The 16,992-nt window shown below is 35.0% G+C and overlaps 2 long non-coding RNA genes across 3 annotated transcripts in view; one reads left to right on the forward strand and one right to left on the reverse strand.

Moving 5' to 3' along the window:
• The window catches only part of LOC123683411, a 48,839-nt gene that overhangs the window by 17,245 nt on the left and 14,602 nt on the right, over positions 1–16,992 (reverse strand). Inside the window, exons 5-6 of one of the 2 annotated variants that reach the window (XR_006747976.1) lie at positions 15,574–15,762; positions 379–520 (exon numbers count right to left, since the gene is read on the reverse strand). This is a non-coding gene — a long non-coding RNA (uncharacterized LOC123683411). The remainder of the gene's footprint in view (positions 1–378; positions 521–15,573; positions 15,763–16,992) is intronic. The other variant, XR_006747977.1, reaches the window with a different exon arrangement.
• LOC123683410 overlaps positions 1–16,992 on the forward strand; it is a 53,127-nt gene that overhangs the window by 6,543 nt on the left and 29,592 nt on the right. The gene's annotated exons all lie outside the window — the stretch shown is intronic.

Raw genomic sequence — 16,992 nt, forward strand, 5'->3', positions numbered from 1 at the left:
TATTATATGGCTAACGACGGGGGACGACATCAACTTTTTTTTTTTTGTTCGACCTGAGATTGATACGGTGATATGTTGAGATTCGCGTTCGGAATGGGCCTAGGTACAAATTTGGGATTTATACGTTCCTATTCATGAACGATTTTAAGAATTATGACACGCAAACTTTTTGGATTGAAAATCGGAACAAAAACCAAGAAATAATAATATTATTATCAAATTAAATCATTAGAAAACTGAATAAAGCAATTCCAGTAAAGAAACCGCCGTTATGATAGAATAGGTACTGATACTATTAGCTGCACGTAGTAATATTTGTTATAAAAGAACTACTAATTAATTAATTAATAATTGGGAATAGTTATTAACAGGACTTACAGAATAGAAAAAACCTGTCCATATCTTGAGCAACTGATATTTTGAGGTCACCACAGCCATATCAATGAAGTGTTAAGCATTTGCCAGGATTTACTTTCTGGATATACTTTTGAAGCGCTTCTATTTTTCTTTCAGTTTGGTGCTGCAAAATACACATACTTTCAGAAAAAAGATATTTTGAATTATTTATATTAGAGGCGTCTTTGTAACATGTCCTGTGGTAATCTCATCGAAACAAAAAAAACTGGTTATAATTACCAAATAATTAAATTGATGACTAAAAATATTTCAAAGATTCGCATATTTTTTGAATCGTTGAGAAATCCGCGTTTTCTGTCTGATCGATGATAATTCAAAATTGCCGCATTACAAATTACATACATAGTTGATCTCACGACAATCGCTCTATCCAAGCAAGAAAAGAAAATGTTCGAATCGATATTCCAGAGCCTCCTGGACGTTGGCAAAAAGCTAGAAACATGTCGGGACATGAGGGCAAGCTGTCGTAGCCGACTGAAAATGTAAATTAATTAACAAATTGCCTTAAAGAACGACCGGGGGCTGGCGGGCTCATTAATATTCAACGGTGGTTTTGCAAGATCGCTATCTCGTCGTGACTTCTCACTCCGTGGGAATATCGGGCAGGTGCTGCCGCGAATTATCAAAATCGGCGCCGTCAGACTGGCCCAATCTTTGTCTTCGACGATTCCTAGTTTCGACACGGCAGTGCCGGTACAGAACGAACACGAACAATTTACATCAAATCTGAATATTCGAATATGCTAGAACGATTTGTTTCTTCGAAAAAATCTCACATGATAAAGAGATACACAATAAGATGATGCATTATCTTTTGATAAATGAAAAAACTTGTCCGAAGTGATATTGAACAAATTCGTTCAGTTTTCAAAAACATGTGTAATTGTGATGCAAATATGTTCTTTTAAAAGTTTCATTTACGTGCTAATTGGACACGTAACATTTCAATTTGCTATAACAATACAAATTTGATAGAGACTCTTTATTAATCGCGAAAACCGCAACATACAGGTGTCCCAGAATCAAAGGGAATAAATTTTTTTCAGAAAAGGTACTTTATGAATTTATTCCATCTTTTCAAAGTGGGGCAATATGAACAAATGGAATTTTACAGAGGTTATTATTCAAACAGAGAAGCGTAGCTAGATTTCATGTTGACACCAATCTATTATTTCTATCACAACAAAATCGTTGTACCTATGACTTATTTCATTTTTTTAAGAGCATGCTATCAGTTCTACGAAAAAAAAAACTCAAGAGACAAAAACGTTTGCAAATATATTTTTTTTTTCAATTTATGTTTTACAATGACAATATTATTGAATCCTGTGAAAAGTAATGTTAGAAAATAAAATGAAGGTTGTAGATTTAACTCCTCTGAAACTATGGGGATTGGTGAAAAACTGAGTTCTTAGTGCTTTTCTATTCGAAAAAAAAATCTGTAAAATTTAATTTGTTCATCTTTATCCTAATTGAAAAAAAAATAACTTTGAAGCATATAACTTTTGAGTCTTGAACGAAGTATTCCCGGACATAAAACTGTATAGGAACTCTTATTTTGAGGTTCTGAATTCATCTAAAAGGTATCATTTAAAAGTAAAGAATTCTATAATTTTTTCATTCAAAATGGACGAATCGTTTAAATTCAAAAAGAATCTTGTTTAATATTTTTGACAGCCCTAAGATGGGATAGTATTACTAATTTCATAGTAGAAATACTTCTTTCCAAATTATTTGTCTATATTCACATATTTTCTCTACCTAAATCACTTAAAAATTGAAAATACAATTTCAAAACAAATTAAGAATAACAACTTCGAAGTATAATGTAGACAGGATCAAGGAGGAACTGAAAATGATGAAATAATTCAGAATGTTTTAAAAGAACGAATCACAACAATTAAGGATGTCTAACAAAACTTCAGGTTGGTATCAAGTTCATTAAAAGCATCTCGAATAAACAATAAACGAATAAATTAAGAATGAGAAACCGATCCGATCCGACCCTGTCCTATGGCAACTTTCCAGTTACGTTAATAAGTTAATTAGATTTGATTCTATAAGTCGAGCCTCTTATATGTAAATTTTATGAATATGTCCCAATCTCGTGGCGCGTTTTTACGATCGAGCGGGCACCTTCGCGTTCGAGACGACGGCGCCAACCGCGGCCTGTTCGGATCCTAATCCGTGCTTATTACCGACCCGATTTATTAGAACCCGTAACGTGCCATTATCGCAGATCGTTAGACGCGAAATCGCCGCCGATTCCGGACCACCCTATTTTTTTTTTTGGTCTATTCGCTTTCGATCGACTTTTTGTCCTTAGACCAGTGGCGTGTGTAGGTCGTTCTTCACTCGCACGCTGAAGCTAACCACAACCACCTGTATGTATTATTGTTAAAGAACGAGTTCGCATACATTTGACACGTTTAACATGAACCCTTTCCTCATTTCACGGTACGATAGCGGTAAGCCCACCCCATTGCCGCATTTACTGAGCAAACCAGGAAGCTTTCGTGGAAATGACCTGAATAAAATAAAATGACAAATTGAATGTGTTTGTGTTTGTCCTGCCAACTGAGACTTATCTCGCTGTAAATCGCATTCATTGACTAATGAATTAAATGCAATTCTGGGATTAAATTAGTAGTTTTAATCCCTAATTTCAGGGACTAATCCCTAATTTCTAGGGATTAACAGTGATTGACATCCCGTTACTAGGGCAACAATACCACTAGCACTCTACTTCTACAACACTTCTAACCAATCTAATCAGACACGTAATTGATAAATTAGTTGGAGGTTGTTGAGAGTTGATGTATAGTTTTATTAATTTGTAAATTGACTCTGAAAATCGGGTGTCTAGTCGGCCCGTCCCTTTATATCGGCCAACTCAATTTTATTTCATGATTCGGAATTTGAATACAATATATTGGTATAGTATATCCAAAGTCACTTGGAAGAAGCTGAATATTTCGATTATAGAAGTGTTGTCCAAGTTTCCAGAAATTCCTTTGGGGCTAGTGAATTTATTGCCTAACAATACTTTTAAATAAACCCCGGTTTTTAGTGGTTCGCAGTATCCACTTCAAAGGATTAAAGGAACATCTATGGTCAAGCGTTCAAGTGACTTTGGATGTACTATATCGATGCACCGGACGCGATAATAGACTACTTGTTTTTTCAATTCAGCGGTAGGCAGCAGTCGAAAGTAAGAAAGTAGGAATAACAACAACACTATAATTGAGAAGATAAAATAAAGCATTTTTCACACATCGTAAATAGAAGAGACCTATTTCCATTCTTGAATACTATCAAAAATTGGTATCAACAAGGGTTCTAGAGTTGATCTACTTAATTTCAAATAAATGGTTAAATGGATATACAGCCCTTCATTTCCGACTAAACATCCCTTCAAATAATTTACTAACAGAGGTATTATTTTTAACAGGTCATAGATACCTAGATGCGATTAAACCTCGTAACGCACCTCGATGAATTGTAGCCCTCGCTATGCTGGGGCTATCTCGGGTTATCTCCCGAGAAGTTATAATTTACAACCGTACCGCACAAAGTATATCTGAAATCTGAAATACCTGCGCAATCTTCAATAATCCAGTTCGAAAACCCATACCGATTTTGAACGAAATCAGACTAGCAGTACGCCAACTATTAACGCAAGAACAAGGAGAGCTGACATTTTTTTGGAACCATCAAGTGGCCGATTTAAAATACCGGAATAATCATACGCACTCGTACAAGACCAAGGAATATCACGTCTAAGCACGTTTTAGAACCCGCAGACTGTCACGGAATCGTTCTTCAGGATAGTCTGAAATTGATTTTGCGAGCGGAAATTTTAAAATCGTAAAATCAATATTTTTTTTCACGAAACTTCCTAGGTGGACCCTGAAACGAAAAAAAGGGGTAGAGTAGAGCGTAAAAGGATAGATAAAAAACGAAACTCAGGTCGGAATGACCCAAATCGAAAGTAAGAGTCGAAGACGTCCGTTAGAAGGAAAGAAGGAAGGGTTGAAGAAAGGAAAAATCGCGTTGACCGTTACCCTTTCCGCATGCGACCGACACACGGCCCTCTCATGACGACGAGAACCCCTCGCTAATACGCGCCAGGTGCAAACGCTCTGTGGGAACCTCGGAGAGATGCGAGTTCCCAGGCTCCGATCAGCACCTGCCACCTCTGCTGCTGCTTGCTGCTTCTGCTGCCACAGCTTCAGCCGCTGACGTCACCGAGGTGCAATCGCGGATGCCTGGAAAAATTAGGCGAACGCGCGTCCCCCGTTCTGGGTCATCGCGAATGATACGGGACGGCCAACCTTGGCGCTCTTTCAGGGGATGTAGATTTTCGGTAGCGCGATTTGTTAGTCGCAATAACAACGCACACAATATGAACGGAAGGATCAACACAATTTGATCGCGTGTGCGTGCGCGTGCATCGCATAGAGAACTGTTAATTTTCTGCGAGTAACGAATATGAAAATTACAAAAATTTTCATAATCTTTAGTGTGTAGGATTTGTACTGAAAAACATGAGGAACTACACGGAAAAATATGGAAAATGAAGAACTTCAGATTAGATATAACGTTTTTCGTTAATCATATCATTATCAAAAATGCGCATTGCTTTGATGATAGCCAAACTTCAGAAACAAGACTGCACCTGAAGAAGAAGTTAATCCTAACACTAAAAAGCATTATCTTATCATCAACATAGAAATGGACTCGAGCCCCTACTCTATTATCTGATAATATGGGACAGTTATGGGACTTTGATAGTCAATGTCATTTTGTAAAATATAGGTCAACATTAGTTGACAGACATGATACTGACTGCCAAAAAAGTTGTTCTCAATTCGAAAGACAGTTGAAATTAGAGTTTTGAAACGAAATCCTGCTATTTCGACATTCAGAAGTTGCATACGTCAGAATTCAATAAGACATTATGTCGATTTTTCCAAAAAAATGCAAATGTAATCATAGGGACTTATTGAAATAAAATTTATGATGATCAAATGTCCCCATACTTTCGAAATGCAACAGCAACGATACCTAGTCGAAATTCTAGGTCGACGTTTGCTGGACCCCTTAGTTGCTTCTATAAAATCACTCCTAAATTTCTAGACCAACGTAAGTAAATGGAAATAATGGTCGACCAAAGCCCCCTAAGTCAAAAGACTCGCATTAAGAAAGGCAGACCCAAAAAGGCATCGTCATTCCTGGAGACAATAAGGGAAATTAACAGCTCGACGTGTAAAGAGGCAGCAAGTGGCGCCAGAACTGAAAATTGACACTTACCTACCTCGGTAACAGGTTGACTTAACAACCACATTGTCCGGCGAGACGAAGTGAGTTTATTCTTTTAACTTTTTATCCCGAAGTAACAATGCGTTAATCAACTAGACAAAAGACTGCTCGTACCGTAGAGAATGGGTTCTTGGAATAAGTGCGACCAGGGACTTAAAACTGTCACAAAGGATGATCTATGTCTTTGTCGAAGAGTTGTGTAGAGAAGGCCTCATTCCTGTTTACGAAAACAAATGATTATTACCGAGAAGATTGAAAACGACGATTTAACATTGTAGCATTTTTCGAGTCAGTCGGTTGCTTCTAATTGATGCGATTCCGTTTTATGTTCTATCGAATCGTTTCGATAAAAATAACTGGTTTTTAGAACAAATTGACTGAAAGAGCTAAAGCAAGAGAGATATACCGGAAGGGATCAAAAACCCAAAGGCAATTAATTTTCCACAGAAGACGCGACCTAGATTGATTTGCAGCTAAACTGAGACAGATGAGGTTGATTCGGAGTTGAACCTTGAAGTTTGGGGAAATTTGGATTTCGAAAAGGGATATCGTTTGATGACATTCACTCCACCCTCCAATCGAGTCTACACCCTATAATCATAATGATTATAATGATGCGAGAGACATCTTAATAATATCGAATAAAAGTAAATTTGCAGATATGTTACTAATGCCCCATATTTTTCAACTTCAATTTTTATTCAATCAATTCTTGAATATATATTTTATTGACTTGGTCATTATTTGGTGGAAATCTATGAATACCTACCTACACGTTTCATTATGTTCAAACAATTTTTTTTTACTTCAGATATCTAACATTTCGTTTCGAATAACTATTCACAACAACTCATTCAAAATGTTGATTGTTATTCACATAATGAAATAGTGGAAATTAGAATTACTCGTATTTGACATTGGATGGACTTTTTGATGGTTCAAAATGTTCAAGAAACATTGTAATATTAATTTAATGAATTCATCAGTTGGGATGTCCTAGAAGAGAATATTTCAAAATTACGTTAGAATATCTAATCCATTTTCTATCATTCATGAATATTTTCCAACAAAACTAATTCAACACTGGATAAATTGGAGAATTCTAACTAGAATTAAAAGTTTTCTCCTTTGAAAATTCTGAAAGTATTTTATTAGAAATGATCAACCAGTATTTCTCGATCGGTTTTTACAGCTCGATTGAATTTATCAAAATAAGTCAATTTGAAATGATTCAATTTGCGTAACGTAGCGATCAAACCATAAAGATTTAAATAATCCTAAAATCGTCGTTATTTAATTTTTCCCAATTCGTATCACCCACAATGAGCATACAATCGAGAGACGGATAGAAAATGAAATGATAAATCCGCATTGGAATTTTCGAGCTGTCAACAAACGTTCAAAGGCCGTATATTAATTGGCTGCACTGTCCCGTCACCCCAAAAGCAATCTCCCTCGAATTCTCCCCTATCTAATTCCCCAAGCTAACCCTATTCAAATATAGCGAGAGGTACCTGTTGCAAGCACAAGTGTTCGCTTCATTGTCCTCCCCTTTGTCCTTGATGATCACGGAATGAAAATCTAAACACACACACATCGGGGTTGATATGTTTAGGAATGAACTTTTTTTTACCTAACCGTGTCGAGGGTGTGGAACAGTATCGGATAACGTAACAGGTTTTTCTGTGGACTTTTTTCCACCTCGGAACGATTTTTTTCCGTTCGTCTGTCTGTCTGGGCCAGTAGAACTGTTTATGTTTTTTTTTATTAGGTGGAGATGAGAACGATCGTTAAAACTCACTTTTTTAGGCAGCGAAGGAATGGTGACTGTACAAATAACGTTTGCGATACGAATACAGACTTTTGGACTGAAGTTTTTTTTTGGTTAACTCATGATGAATATCAGGAATTCAGATGAAAAAATTCAACAAATTCTATGACAATTTATCTATTCTTTTTTTTTTATTATTTAAATAGCAATTATTTCGCTTCTTCAGATTCGACATTTATTTAAAATGACTGCTAGTGTATTGTGAAACTATTATTACTTAAATAATAAAAAGTACTTGTAACTTAAATTCGATTAAAAAAAATTTCCATCAAGTTAAGACGAGTTAAACCACAATTCAACAAATTCTGCTCAAAACATTACGAATTCGTCGTATCGAATCATATAGAGCTGTCAAAAGCAGAGTCCATGAATAATCAATTTTTTTACACCTTTTCCAATTGTAATTCAGAAAGCGTAAAATGTAATTGAGAAAATCATATTGAATTTCAGAAGATCGAAACTGTAATTCAGAATTGGAAGTTGTTATTCAGGACTCTAGTTGGAAAAACAAGAACGGATCGCATAAGGAATGCGGTGATGAGATTTTCAATTTCGTTTTTCTCAATTAAATTAAATAATTTGAAATTCAATTCTTCTTTTCTGAATTATACTTTACTATTCTAAAATACATATTATTCCCTTTCTGAAATTCAGTTTAACTACAATACAATCGTAAGAAGTGTAGTGAAGAAATACAATAATAAATATTTAGATAATTGCTTGTTGCTACTTCACATGTGTTTAATTTCCATCCAGGTATTTCACTAATTTCATATTCATTTATATTCTCCTATTTTTCATCAGGTGTCAACAAAGCACCAAAACTGCGTGCTCGGGAAATAATGAGAAGGCTGCTATGATTTATACAGAATTTTGATGCTAATAAAATCATTAACTATTTGTTGAAACTTATTTATCCCATTAATTTATATAATCTGATATATTGTGTATTTGAATGCACAAATACACAATACATCAAAATCATTAACTGCAAGTCGTCGATGCTTTGACATCGATATAATCGAAAAAACCAGTTCAAACTAAATAACAAGGTATAGAATTAAATGTTTTCAGCTTTGAGGTTTTCTATTAATCGAGTAAATCACTCTCGACCTGTTGTTTACTGTTTTATACTTCCAGGCTGATATATTCGAATGAACACATCTGGTATATCGCCACATGATTTTTTATCCTTATCTCTAAATTTCATACAAAACAGTAATCGGAATGTTCCAGATGTTGTGGCATTTTCTTTGTCACATATATCTGAAGATTTATACGTATATATCTTATTATTTCGAATATTGTGAAAGTAAAATTATTAATCCATTCTGCTGCTTTTCATTCGTCGATTTCAATCAGGTAGTTTATTTTCCGGCAGTTTTTGACGCTGAAGTGTTGAGAATTATCTCAGAAAAATAATTGAATATACTAAAAAAATATTTTTAAGTCATTTTGAAGGTAGTTTATTGAAAACTCTTCAGAATAAAAGTGTGATTAAACTCAAAATTCATGAACACAAATAAACCACATCCCTTTATAGGAGTCCAAAAGTTAAATCATTTCAAGGTATTGTAAGTTACAAAAGTAGTCCCAAGAAGAATTTAAAGAAATTTTGGACAAATACGACATACTAATTTTGAGTATTTCGTATTGAAAGTCCAAACGACGAAAGTATAAAACTCACTCCAAATTATTTGAAATGTTTCATTATATCATTTTCATTCGTATTTCACCCTTTGATATATCAATAAATTAGAAGTTTACTGCTTCAGCAGGAAAAACAAAAATATTGTATTACCAAATTTTGTAATGTTTCCCGAAGAAAAGGTAATCCTGACACCTCTGAAAGCGAGCATAATCCTCCAGAAAGAGCAAACAAAGAACACCGCAGTGGCCGCAACTTGACAGAGAGAGGTAAAGAATGATCATTATCCAAGCTCATTACACCTCCGCTCTCGGTAGTGCATTTCGATGCACGTTCGTAACACGCCCAAAAACCGTTGAACGCGTGTGTAGCGCGCGCTCTTTTTCAACATGCGCCGCGCACGCTCAACCCACACATTCCCACTATTTAAGCTCGACTTTGGCTCGAGTTAAGCACACTTCGATCTTGCTTCAAGCAACGCACGCATCGATACGTCGTCAAAAATCACCGTTCCGAGTTTCTGACAGTCGACTGTCAAACGATCCGGTTTTTGTTTTGTTTACGTTGTGAGATACCGACATGTGCATCTCCAAGGAGATTCCGAAGAGGACTCCAAGGTCTCCTTACAGAAGACACTTGTCTGAGGTAAGTGTCTACACGAATTCTACTGATTTTCCATCGGTTTCTCAAATACTTTTCACGTTTTTCCTGTTTTAATTTCACGTCGTTTAACCTTATTTCTACTTGCAGTTGTCGAAACCCAGACTGTCGAGACATGTCGTCAAAGGGCCAAGGGTCAACCTCAACAATCATTGGTCCAAGTTCGAAGAGCTGCACGACATGGAGCTTCCACTTGTTGAAGTTCAACCTGTTGTTACCGCCATTCTGTCTTTCGGATGCGACATCAACGAGATGGTTGGATTCGAAGATTTGGGTAAATAACATAGATACCTACGTCGCAATTTGTAAATAGCCGAAAAATCAATCGGACCTGGATCGAGCTATGACTTCAATGAAGAATCTCAATCAAAGCATGTTCATTCCAATTTCGATGTCTGTACATACCTATTATTGCATTCTGTATTATTCCAATTTTCTATAGTTCTAAGTAGTTTTAAGGTTAATTTTAGCTTAACTTTTTCAATAATTCCTTAGCTTTAAACGTTTTTAAAAGTGCAATATTTTCTTCTCCAGTGCAATAACTTTCGGTTTAAATTTTCATAGTGCAATAATGAATATAAAAGTTTAATTTATCCCAATTTCAAATGGACGTGCAATGATTTTCTCTCGGTTTCATTCGGAATTTATTGTAGGCGTGATTGTAATTTCAAATTTCGAAAGAATACCAACGCAATATTTTTTCGCTGTGATAAACACTTGTGATTCCCTAGCTTTAATCTCATTATATTCAACTTTAAATTAGATAAGTAGAATTTTTATCCTGTGTACGATTCACGCTTTAATTAGATTTAAATAAGTCTTCGACTTGTAGTGCTCGAGGCTTCTGAAAGCTTTAACTAGATTTAATCACGTATCAGGCTTAAAAATTCGAATCAAGCTTTAACTAGATGTAGTAGAGCCGAATTGATACAAGAAAATATCTAAAGTTGGTTGTCCTTCATTTCATACATGGGTAAGATATTTTCTTGTAGAAATTCAGTTAAGTAGGCAGTGTTGCTTCTCGATTGTAAATACCTGGAAACACATCTATTTTGCTCAAGCTTTAAACGAAAATCCCCAGTGATGCACATTGCATTGACGAGAATTGTCTCGAAAATTTTCATCGCATCATCAGCAAAACCATTATGATTTTCTTCTTGAAACGCTTACGCTTATGTGGCTTTAATATTATCTGTGATATAGTTTTAGGTGACACGTAGTTAACGAAAGTTTTATCTAAATTATCTGCGTATTTTTGTTTGTTTATTTTTTGGAATCGTTTTCCATATAGGCCGAATGTGTCAATCTCTGTACATAAAATGCATGCTTATAATTTTATTTTCACTCAATTTGCACCCGCACCTTAATATTAGTTATTCTGATTGTATCTTGTGATACTTTGTGGTAGGAATTTGTATATTTCTGTGATATCAGCTTACCCATATGATTTCCGATTGTATTATAAAATATATATTGTTTTAATCTAATTTGTAACCTTTAAGTTTTTGTAATTCAATTTTGTAAAATGTTTTTGTCTCCTACGAAGGTCTTTCTAATAATTTAGAATTTTATGATGATTTTGTATGTTCTTGTATTCTCTTGTATTTTATATAACTATGTAATCATGTAAATCAGTACTGATATTTTTTTTCTAAATAAAGCGAATTGAAATAAAATTTGAATTATTATTTAATTGTTCCAAACTTCCAATTCTCACGAATTAGTTTATAAACCACTCAGTTATTAAAATTTGGGAAAGTTAGGTGCATACCAGACACTACTGAGCAATGAATTGAATTGAGTAAATTCCAATTTGGCACTTCTCCATAATAAGTTTGGATTTTTTTTTCAACGATTCGTTTGAATGAATCGGGTGTCCCAAATTCATGGTTTACTGAGGGGATCTCAGAACCCCTTCGAGCTAGAATTCACCAAATTTATTCCATCAAAAATCGAGCCCGAAAATGTGCCATTGTTTTTTTTCTAGTTCAAAGGGAATTTTAGATACCCCCAGCAGACAAATAATTTGGGACACCCGATACAATGATCGAATGCGTCGTTAACATTGTGAATAGATGGTTGATATGAGGATCAGGACATGTGGGTGATCTTTTCAAGTTGTTATAAAAAATGACAATTATGAGAACATTCTGCACTTGTTTCCAGTATTAAATTTTTGAATAATCATTTTCTTCATAGAATACAGAGGAATTTACGTTTCACGAAATATTTGGAGGTTCAAATCGAAAATAAAATTACAGTTATTACATTTCCACTTTTAATTGTATTGTATAAGTTACAATTGTTATCATTATTTGAAACAAGCCGAAAACAGTTTTTCGATCTCATGGTATTTCTAACTCTTACTAAGAGTCAGTTATTATTAAAAATGGAAAATATAAAGAAGCTACTGTGTGGCGGAACAATTGTAATTTATAGAATTGAAAAGTGAATACAGATATAATTACTGTCATTTTGGTTTCTATTTAAAATGAATTTCCATTAAGTGAAGACCGGGTCAAACCTATATTTGGTATTTTTTGGAAAAACTTGAAAACTACCTTCTTGTTTCTAAGTATGTATGTATTTCGAATGTATGTATACTCGAATATTTCTTTTTCATTTCACTACGTTTCAATTGATTCATAGATATAATTTATGTTGACTGTTTCCATTGAGAAAAGTATACCACACTCAATGTAAGACAGGACTGTTAACTAGTTAGTGAATTATTGAGACAAACTTCAGGGGGTTATTCTGTATGAAAAAAAATAACTGTTACATTGTTGTTAATAAGTTATATTACTTTCGTTTATATATTCTGAGATATGTAGTGTTCAAGTTCTTGAAACCTTCAACTTCATTATTCATTGATCGTACTTTTTGTCATATGGGGCGCCGTTGTTATGCAAAAAAAAATAAAACATCTTATTTTTAATAATAGATAATTGAAGAAGTGAAAAATACGCGGTAAGAAAAAGTTGCCACCCCATACGAAAATAGGCGTGAAAGATTTTGTCACAAATTGCACAAGGAATTCAAAAATGATTTTATAATTGAAATATCTCAGTGGCGCAGCCATTTATCCTTCAAAAACAAAAAGATCATTACCTACCCGTAAACATGATGAGAAAAAATTCTTCATTGTATGTCAATAAAAGCACAATTACTACCTCTTGATGGCCACTAAATTTCATTCGATTATCTGGACCAGTTTCCGAGCAATAAATAAATAGTCAGTTTTTAGGAGAAACTCCTACTCTTAAAACGAATTATTTGGGAAGAAAATTTTATATCAAACTGTCATTTTTCATATAGAATCACCCCATGAAGTTTGTCGCACTTTTTCATTAACACCCTGTGTAGATACCTTGACATTCAACCGGAATAAACATTGAAAGATTCAAATAAAAGAGAAATTTTAAGAAAAGGTCTGTAGAAAAAATTAAAAAGTGGACAAAAAAAATGATCAATGTTTGTGTTCTGACTATGTATTGGCTAGATCTGTCAGGATCTTGTGCGAGTTGTATTTTAATTTTTATTGTGTCCTTTCGTCAGGCACAGAACTATCAATTTTTCACCCAAACGCGGAACGGTTCCCTAAAACCAAATAATGTATTTTTTGAACTCCCGTCTCTCATTCATGAGGAATTATGAGAACGTAAACTTGACCAATCTGGAGAGCTGCTAAAAGACATGGGTCAACTTGACCTGACAGAAAATTGAAGAGATTTCGATAGTCAGAATTGAAACGTTTCAAAATGAACAGCATCAATCCCGCCATCAAAACGTCATAATGTTTTCCCCAAAGAGAGAAATATAATTCAAACAAATCACCTCGCGAGTCAAAACGTCGTTTTGTTCATCGTCTCTAATTCCGAGCTAATCCGAGAGAACGCTCTCAAATCGCAATCTCCGCAAAAATCCGATACCTATTAGTCGATCCTCAGACAAACAACAATGAGCTCCGATTCTTGAGTTTGTATACATTTTAACAACATAATAGGCCTGACTGAGCTTTGGTTAACCATTTTAGAACCCATTGTTGCATCACGTGTAGGATTTTATTAGGGTCGACGAGAATGTGAGGTCGTCGCGTCACTTGCCACTATCGCGATTTCACATCCTAAGCCCCGAACACGTGTTGGAGCATCGTTAAGACTTTATTGTCCGCCCACGATAAGTCCGAAATTCGAAACTGAGATATTACCTACTGCTCAATCCAACAAAAGCCCGTACTTAAGAGCCACTGTTGGTGAAATAAATATTTTACCCTCCTTTATTTCCCGTTTATTGGAGTGAAGGTGGCTTGGCGTCCCACCAAGTTATGTTCATTGAGAAAAGACAACAAATGGTTAAAATGCGTGACATCTGTAAACAAGAAACGGTGAGGACTTTGTTAGAGTTTTGGGAAACTGGCGACTTGGCTGAATTGAAATCTTCTGGGTGGCAAATGACGGTATTGTTGCGTCGATTCTAAATTTGGCTGATGTGTTTACCGAAGGTGACAATGATTGTCCCGTTTGTGAAAATAAAGTCGAAGAAGATGTCCAACACACGATTGTTAGCGTGAAATATAGATCTTCAAAGTCAAAGGATCAATGAAAGGAATGTTAGTCACGGTTAAGCTAATATCCCTCTATTTTTTCCATTCAGTAAATATTTAGGCTCTTTGTACGATTATTTTGTCAAAAGACTCCTATGTTCGTTTTTCTGTCACTTTGGCTGCATATACCACCTTTTCCACCATAACCTCCAAACTTCCTCATGTCAGTACACTCAATGAGAATAATATTTCTCCTAATCAAATGATTTTTTGACAGCGGTACAAAAAACCATATTATAGAATTTTCCCAGTAATCTTCCACTCCCAGTGCTGTAGCTTTTTAGTCGAGTTGCATATAAAGTTAAACACGTGTGAGAATCGAAAGGCCCAAAATTAAAATCCCAGTTATCTAGCGACCGATCGAGAGATCCGAAAGATAAGACGAGAAAGAAAAATGGATTTATAATGAGATCGATTTCACGGCTCTTTTTACCGATTTCCATATTTCGATGATGTCGAGAGAATCATTGTTATTAACGAATTTTATTCGGATCGTTTCGTTGTAAACATCCCAAAATAGGCGGTAAATCGTATCGATTAATCATGTTTAACTCCTGCAATTTCGGTCTCATGTTTATAGATGACGTCTTCGAAATGACCTGATTTAGGCTAAGCAGCTGTTGAAAATGATACTTAACTGCCCTATTATGCCCTATTTATGTTTTGATGACTGGCTCGATTTTCACGAATTAACATAGTGAAATGGCTAAGACGTTAATAGTGCGGATTTTGTGGTATAATTTCAAGAGAATTTAGTTTAAATTCCCGAAATGAAGAAAATTAGAATGTTGGGTTGAATTAGATTTCACACAAAAAGAACATCAGGTAAAGCTCTATTATATGTTGAGTGATAGTCATTTAGAAAGTGTGCGCAGAGTTTTAATCAATTTCAATGCACATCTTGTTTTTCAATGTATCAATATAGTGTAGATAGTAGATAGGATTTTTCGAAAAAAAAAGACATGGAGAGAAATTGTGTAGAGTACAACGAAGATTTGATCTGATATTTTCCACTCGATATATTAATTTTTTTAAGGCTTAGGAAGAATTACTAGAACAGAACAATAACTGCATTTTGGCGTTACTTACCGCTCTTTGAGAAACACCTATGGAACGGAACAACGAAATGTTATCTAAAGATGTTCTGTTCTCACGAACAATGATCCAAAATCCAAATCACATCATGCCACTCAAACAATGATTCAGGGTTCGAATTAGTCAAAAACTACGTTATTCCCTCTGGATCTGGCTTAGCCTGAATATCATCCATTTCCACAGCTAAAAGAGGTTCAAAATATCTTAAATTGTGCTCAAAGAAGATATAAGGCTTTTTTTTATTTATTTATTTTATTTAGATATAAGGCATAATTCTGGTTCTTATTGTGAGATAATAGTTGGTTTTTGAAAAGTCCACAGGTATTTTTTCAGTAAAATGTTTTTTTAAATGTCAGATTTGTTGTTATGAATATGCTCGATTGAAAGAGAAGCATACATAACAAAATATTTTGAAGATGCCAACATCGTTGTTGAACTAATTTCAAAATGCCCAAGATTCTGTGGATTAGAGTGTGATTATTACAAATTTAGTGGAATATTTCAACTTTCAAATTTTGTAGATTGTTAAAAGAATTATTCAATCGGTACATTATAATAAAAGTCAATGAATCAATAACTACACAAACAATTCAAACGTGTTATTGATCCATTCGGAAAACAAACAGAGTTGTTTGTTTTCTCGTTTGATTTCAAACCTGGGCGAGTGCCCAGGTTTGAATTGAAAATCAAACGAGAGATAAAAGTCAATTCAGGAACAGAATCATTCCAAACCAAACTCTTTTTTTTTTCATTTCGTAGCAGTTCTGTTTTCGAATTAACTTTGATGCCTCGTTAATTTTCCATTATCTCTGTCGACCCTGCCTAAAGCAATGTCCTAGTTGAACATTGCTTTTGTACTAAACTGTAGAGGGTGTTAATCGCAAACCTAATCGATTCGTTTTCAAAACACATCGTTGACCGAACAATACGTAATTTTGATTCAATCCAATAACAACTGTAATTTGCACGCTACACGACCGAATATGTTCAATAAGCGAAAAGCATGTGAATTGTGAATGGGATTACTTTCGTTTTCCCTTTCCCTTATCGGTCGGATCTGCGGCCTCTTTCGGCTACCAAATTACTTGAAATTAACTCGTGTTACGCCAAATTAAGATAAGCGCAATCTCGGCCAGATAATCGGCCTCGATCTCTCGAGATATTCCGATGGCGGCTCCGAGAGACCCTTATCTGACTGAAAAAATCTGGGCTCTCGTAAGGATCCGGACCCCCTCGTCTCCTTATCTGCCATCTCTGCCTTCTATCCGTCTCGCATCTGCTGATCTAGATCGTTATCACGCTCACAGATCTCCAGATATTGTTGTAGGAGCACTTGGAGATCTTAGATGCCAGATTCTGGTTCGTGTTATCATCATTCTGGAGATCTACGAGTTGGAGACTTTGTAAATAGCG

The sequence above is a fragment of the Harmonia axyridis genome, chromosome 6 (assembly GCF_914767665.1).
Source record: "Harmonia axyridis chromosome 6, icHarAxyr1.1, whole genome shotgun sequence".
Lineage (NCBI taxonomy): Eukaryota > Metazoa > Arthropoda > Insecta > Coleoptera > Coccinellidae > Harmonia > Harmonia axyridis.